The sequence below is a fragment of the Rhipicephalus microplus genome, chromosome 6 (assembly GCF_043290135.1).
Source record: "Rhipicephalus microplus isolate Deutch F79 chromosome 6, USDA_Rmic, whole genome shotgun sequence".
Classification (NCBI taxonomy): Eukaryota; Metazoa; Arthropoda; class Arachnida; order Ixodida; family Ixodidae; genus Rhipicephalus; species Rhipicephalus microplus.
In genome coordinates this window covers 187,543,517-187,549,198 of record NC_134705.1, presented here as the reverse complement: position 1 = coordinate 187,549,198, position 5,682 = coordinate 187,543,517, and the positions used below count along the sequence as shown (strand labels likewise).

Genomic DNA, 5,682 nt, shown 5'->3' with positions numbered 1-5,682 from the left:
CAGGCGAAAGAGAAACAACCCTCAAAGAAGATGTGCTCGCGAGTATCTTACTTCCTCATATTTTCCTGCCTTTTACATTGCTATGCTCGTGGGTAAACCAACGTTGACGAGTCTGCAGCGCATAGCGTGCGCGCTCTTCGCTTTCGTTTGCCGTTTCTCGAGGTTGAGCAACAGTGACAGTGGGCGTTCCGGAGCTCGGCCCTGACCTAGGAGGATATATATAAAAAAATTGCTGGAGTGGAGGGAGCGCTCTTCAAGTGAAGCCAGCGCCGCCATGTTGTGGTGGGCAGAAAGCTCGGCTCGGCTGGCTCGGTGGCGGCCAGCGCTGCCAGTTCACCTGCAGCGACGGTGGATTGCGGTTCGTGCGCCTGTCTTTCCTTGACAAGTGTGTCTCTGCAGTGCATTCGAATGCGTGCGGCTCGATTCAAGCGAGCATGGTACAATCCTGCGTAGCGTATGGGTGCACAAATCGCGCGATTCCTGCTTCCAAGATCACATTTCACAGGTGCGTACTGAAAGCACGTAGTGCTTACGCGGTCTAATACGGCTGACTCGTGTTTTTCATTGGTAGGCTTAAGGAATTAATATTTGGAAATTATTGGCAGGTTTCCAAAAGATGCTGAGACACGGAACCTATGGGAGCGAGCTGTGCGTCGTGAACACTGGAAACCGACAGATAAAGATCGCCTTTGCTCTGCGCACTTTGATCCGGCGTGTTTTGACCGGACCGGACAAACAACAAGGTTGAAAGCGGGAAGTGTGCCGACTTCGTTCGCTGCTTTTCCTGCCCACCTCCAGGCACCGGTAAGCATCGGAACTTCGCAGATATAGTGCTCTGACATCAAGGAGGTTGGAATGACGTAGACATATCTCTTCTGTCGTGTTTTGTCGACGTGACTGCATTGCTGCGTGTTTCCTCGCGAGCTTTTCGTCCCGTTCGCTCGTTTACAATATCGCTCAACACACGATTAGCGCATGATCATTGTCGAATGTTCCCGAACATGCTTTCGTGAATACATATATTCATGTTATGAGCAATAATTGAAGTATATATATCATTCTAAAAGTAGTTAATTTCCACTATGTGCTTATTTCAGGTGAAAAGGAAGCGGCCAGCACCAAAACCTCGAGGATGCAGTCCTGCTCAGCAGCAAGAGGCCTTAAATACTGAAGATCATGTCACTGTATCACCATCAAAGCAGTGGTACAAGACGAAGTTGCAGGAAACAGAAGACGAAAGATTGCACTTGAAGAAAAAAATTAAAACGTTGCAGCAGAGCAAACGAAGGCTGACACAAAAGAAAATCACCGCTGAAGAAATTATTAGAGGCATCGAAGAACAAAAGCTTTTGTCAGAAGAGGGCTCCAAGATGTTCGATGCAGCATTTTCTCCTGACATACAACAGCTGCTTCACCGGGCACGGACAGAAAGTGGAGGTAAATACCCTCCAGAGCTGCGAACGTTTGCACTAACTTTACATTTCTACTCACCAGCAGCCTACGAATTTGTGCGATCAAAGTTTAATGACGCCCTCCCTTCGCAGCGCACAATCAGAGAATGGTATAGGTCTGTTGATGGCCAACCAGGCTTTACAGGTGAAGCATTTTCTTTCTTGGAGAAGTTGGTTCAAGGTCGCTCTGAAACTCTTTACTGCGCTCTGATTGTCGATGATATGTCGATTAGGAAACATGTTGAACTTGTCGGAGACAGGGTAGTTGGCTACGTTGATTTTGGAGCATCTCTTGATGATGACAGCCTTCCTGAAGCCACAAATGTTTGTGTTTATATTGTTGTTGGCATAAACATGAGGCTGAAAATTCCAGTCGGCTACTTTCTTATCCACTCGCTCACTGGTTCTGAGAGGGCTGAACTAACAAAACAATGCATTGAACGACTGGAATCTGTGAAAGTTCAAGTTGTCAGTCTAACATTTGATGGTGCGTCATCAAATTTCACTATGGCAAAATGCCTTGGTGCAGAACTGAAGCCTGATCCTGTCGAGTTCTCCACATCCTTTAAAAACCCAGTTGATGAGTCAAGGGATGTGCATATCCTGCTTGACCCATGCCACATGATTAAGTTGATTAGAAATTCACTGGCAACAATGTGTTACATCACTGATGTTGATGGAAACCACATAAAATGGGCTTACATAAAGGCACTGGAGGCTTTACAGCGCGAGGAAGGGCTCCGCCTTGGCAATAAGCTAACTAAGGTGCATATGCAGTGGGAGAAGCAAAAGATGAAGGTACGGCTCGCAGTTCAGGCACTCAGCGCTTCAGTCGCAGACGCTCTTGAATTTTGCGAGCAAACGCTGAAGCTGCCACAGTTTAGAGGTGCTAGTGCCACGGCAAAATTTGTGAGGGTATTTGATCATCTCTTCGATTTGCTAAACTCCAGAAATGCGTTTGCAAAATCATACAAAGCCCCCCTTCGAAAGCAAAATGAGCCTTGTTGGAAACCATTTTTTGCCGACGCTCGAGAGTACATATGTGCTTTAAAAGACCCATTCGGTCGACCACTTTTGCAGGGAACAAAGAGGACAGGATTTGTGGGTTTTCTTGTGTGTATACAGAGCACAGAAAGTATCTTCAAGGAACTCGTTCATGAAGGTCAACTTAACTATCTGCTCACGCACAAGATGAGTCAAGATCACGCAGAAACTTTCTTTGGCTGTGTGCGAGGACGTGGGGGGTTCAACAACAACCCTACAGCTGCCCAATTCATGGCAGCTTACAAGCGTCTATTGGTCCAGACAGAAGTGAGATCGTCCACCTCAGGCAACTGTTCGCAAGATATTGTTTCTATTCTGGGTGCATCTGCCTCTGCCACTACATTTTGTGCAACCACTGAGGTCACATCGCGAAGGTGTGCCATCCTACAACCAGAGGACCACGATTACACAGACCGAATTGACTATCCAGAGAGCCTCTCCACATTCGTTTGCTCTGTCGTGCCTTACATTGCAGGCTTTGTCGCTCGCAAAATCGCTACTACAAACACCTGTGAGTTGTGCATAGAAGCTCTTCATGGAGCGGATACATCTCTATTGGTGAGACAAAAAAATCGAGGTGGACTCTTTTACCCTTCCGAAGACGTTGTGTCACTGTGCGAAACAGCGGAAAAGGGGCTGCGTCGACTGCAGGCTTCCACTCAATGCCTTAAGAACATACATGCCAATACCAAACAACTAGTCCTGGAGATTTTGAGTCAATCACTGGAAAAGAGGTGGTTTTCACAATTGGAACAACATCTTTTTGACGTCGACGTGTTGGACAACCATATTTACAACTGCAAGTATTGGAGCTGTACATCAAGATCAGGCTGCACCACATGACAAAGGAACGAAGCCGGGAACTCGTGAAAGACAAAGTTAGGTCTTTGCTTTCAAGACTCGTCATTTTTAGGAATCAGTGAAACAACTTTGCCATAACGTTCATGTTGGCTAAAGGCTGAGAAAGCTGTACAAATAAAATTTTAACACATGAAAAACGAACCGTTCTGTAGTCTCTTTAAATACTGCCAGTGTATCGGCGACTATGTGAGCACGTTTTTACTTCTCTAGCAGCAATCATTTGCGAAAAAAAAACGGCCGCGGAAGTGCACTATATGCTACGCGGCCGCCTTCCTGCCCACCACAAGATGGCCGCCGCCGGCTTCACTGTGCTCTATGGGTAAGTATAGGCGGCTTCCACTCCAGCAATTTTTTTATATATATCCTCCTAGGCCCTGACTCGCTATATGCACACAACGCGTGCGTTTGCACGTTGACGCGTTCAGTGGCGGCGCGGGAAAGTACGCCCGCTGTTTTTATTAGTCACGACCGGAACGACTTCTCCGGGGCGTCCTTGGATGAACAAGCGTGCCATTGTTGTTTTGGCTACTTCGAGCTCGCCACGTTATGTCGTTACCTGGAAGAACGTCTGGATGCACACACAGATACACTCGGTACTTGGGAAGAGAAGGGCTAAATTTCAAATGGGCACAAGTCAGATCGGTACATAGCCACAGTCATGCATAGCTTATTCGCGTACGTTCGCGGAAAGTCTCCGGAAGGTTATCTCGCATAAGGATGCTGCCACATGTGTACACAGATAGAGTACGTGAACGTAGACCTCCAGTCGATTCCTCATTAGGGAAAGGGAGGGCGGCGAGGGGCAGTGGCGTAGCTTAGAGGAGGGGTGCACACCAGTACCCCCCCCTCCGATTTTTTTTTTTGCCATAGCATGCGGAGTGCAAAATGACAATTTGTCTGCCCAGCCCCCCTTCTGACGAAGGAGGTCCTCCCCCTGAAAAAAAAAAAAAAAGAAATTCTGCCTACGCCTTTGGCAAAGGGGATTTTCACAGCGGTCGACAGGCAAACAAAAGACGGGGACAGTAAAGTGCAAGAGCTTGGTGACCACAAGCCATTGGGTCCCCAACACTAGAACTCTGGTATTGATCACGCCACCGATTGTGTAACATATCCTGGCGCCCTCTGGCTCTTGAGCACGTGCCTATTGTGCCGTAAGTTAGAAGTGTGGCAGCTTGGGCTAGTTGGTATGGCATGAAGATAGTTATAGCGCGAGACCAAAACGACGACACAGGGACCTTCTTGTCTCTGTGTCGTCGTTTTGGTCTCGCGCTATAACTATCGTTGTGCCGTAAGACTCCATGCATCATCATCGTCATGAACATTGACCTCCAGAAACAAGACAAACGAACAAACAATGACTGCCCGTACATCGCAGTAAGGGCTTTAGCTTTATGTCAAGAGGCAGTGTGGCATGGTTGCTAGGTGCCGCGATATCGCAGCCGCACGTGGCTCTTTTTACGCAACCGTCGTCGCGAGTCTCGGCCTCCACTCTCGCTCCATCGTCGTCGTCCCGGCTGGTGTCGTAGCCGAGCCAAGCCGGTCGATACGGCAAGTTAGATCGCCGGCGAGCGGCAAAGGGAGGTTCGGCTCGCGAGGGAGCTTCGATTAACGGGGTCTTGCCTCGGCTCCCTCCGATCGATGCTCACAGCGTACTTTTTTTTTTCCATGACGCTCGAAGGGGAGGTGCATGTGCAGTCTTGTTATTAAATGCGAGGCATTTCGCAGCAAACTGCCACGACCATTTTTCGTTCGTTTGTTTGGTGGGATATAGTTTTTATGCACATCAAAACGAAGAGAACAGCGACAGAAGACATCCCTGTCATCCTCCATCCCCGTGTCCTCGCACTGTTTTTTGTTTCAATTTGTTATCTTCCGAATCCTGATTTCAAAGGCACTCACAGGAGGGCTCGAAGAAAGAGTGAAAAATTTTTTTTGGACGTCGTGTGACAACAAGATAATCCTCCCACCCTTATTACATACTCGCACGTCATTACATCTAATTTTTTCCCCCTACTCATGCCCTAAATCCGGGGTGGAGGCCCCCCTTGCTCCCTGCTTAGCACAAACCACCTACGAATTATGAATGAAACAGTGTACAAGGTCCCTTCCCCTTCAGGGTGGGATGAATGTTCGTCACCCCCCCCCCCCCGCTTTCTTAATAAGCCAACGTATGGGGCCGAATTCACCACCCCTGCACCTCCGCCCCCCTCCCACCCCTGTGCACACCTGTGGTGAATAAAGGAGTGGTGCCGTCAAATTTGGAGGCTATAACAAGCTTCTTGTAGGTTTCTCCGCATGCAAGGACACGTCACACGAATGGTCGGAC

General features: G+C 48.4%; 1 long non-coding RNA gene across 1 annotated transcript; it reads left to right on the top strand.

Annotated features, from left to right (window-relative positions):
* The first annotated feature begins 204 nt into the window (after positions 1-204).
* LOC142765736 (uncharacterized) lies at positions 205-3,497 on the top strand. Its single transcript, XR_012884377.1, has 2 exons — positions 205-804; positions 1,098-3,497. It is a non-coding gene; the product is annotated as an uncharacterized LOC142765736 (long non-coding RNA).
* The last annotated feature ends 2,185 nt before the right edge of the window (positions 3,498-5,682 follow it).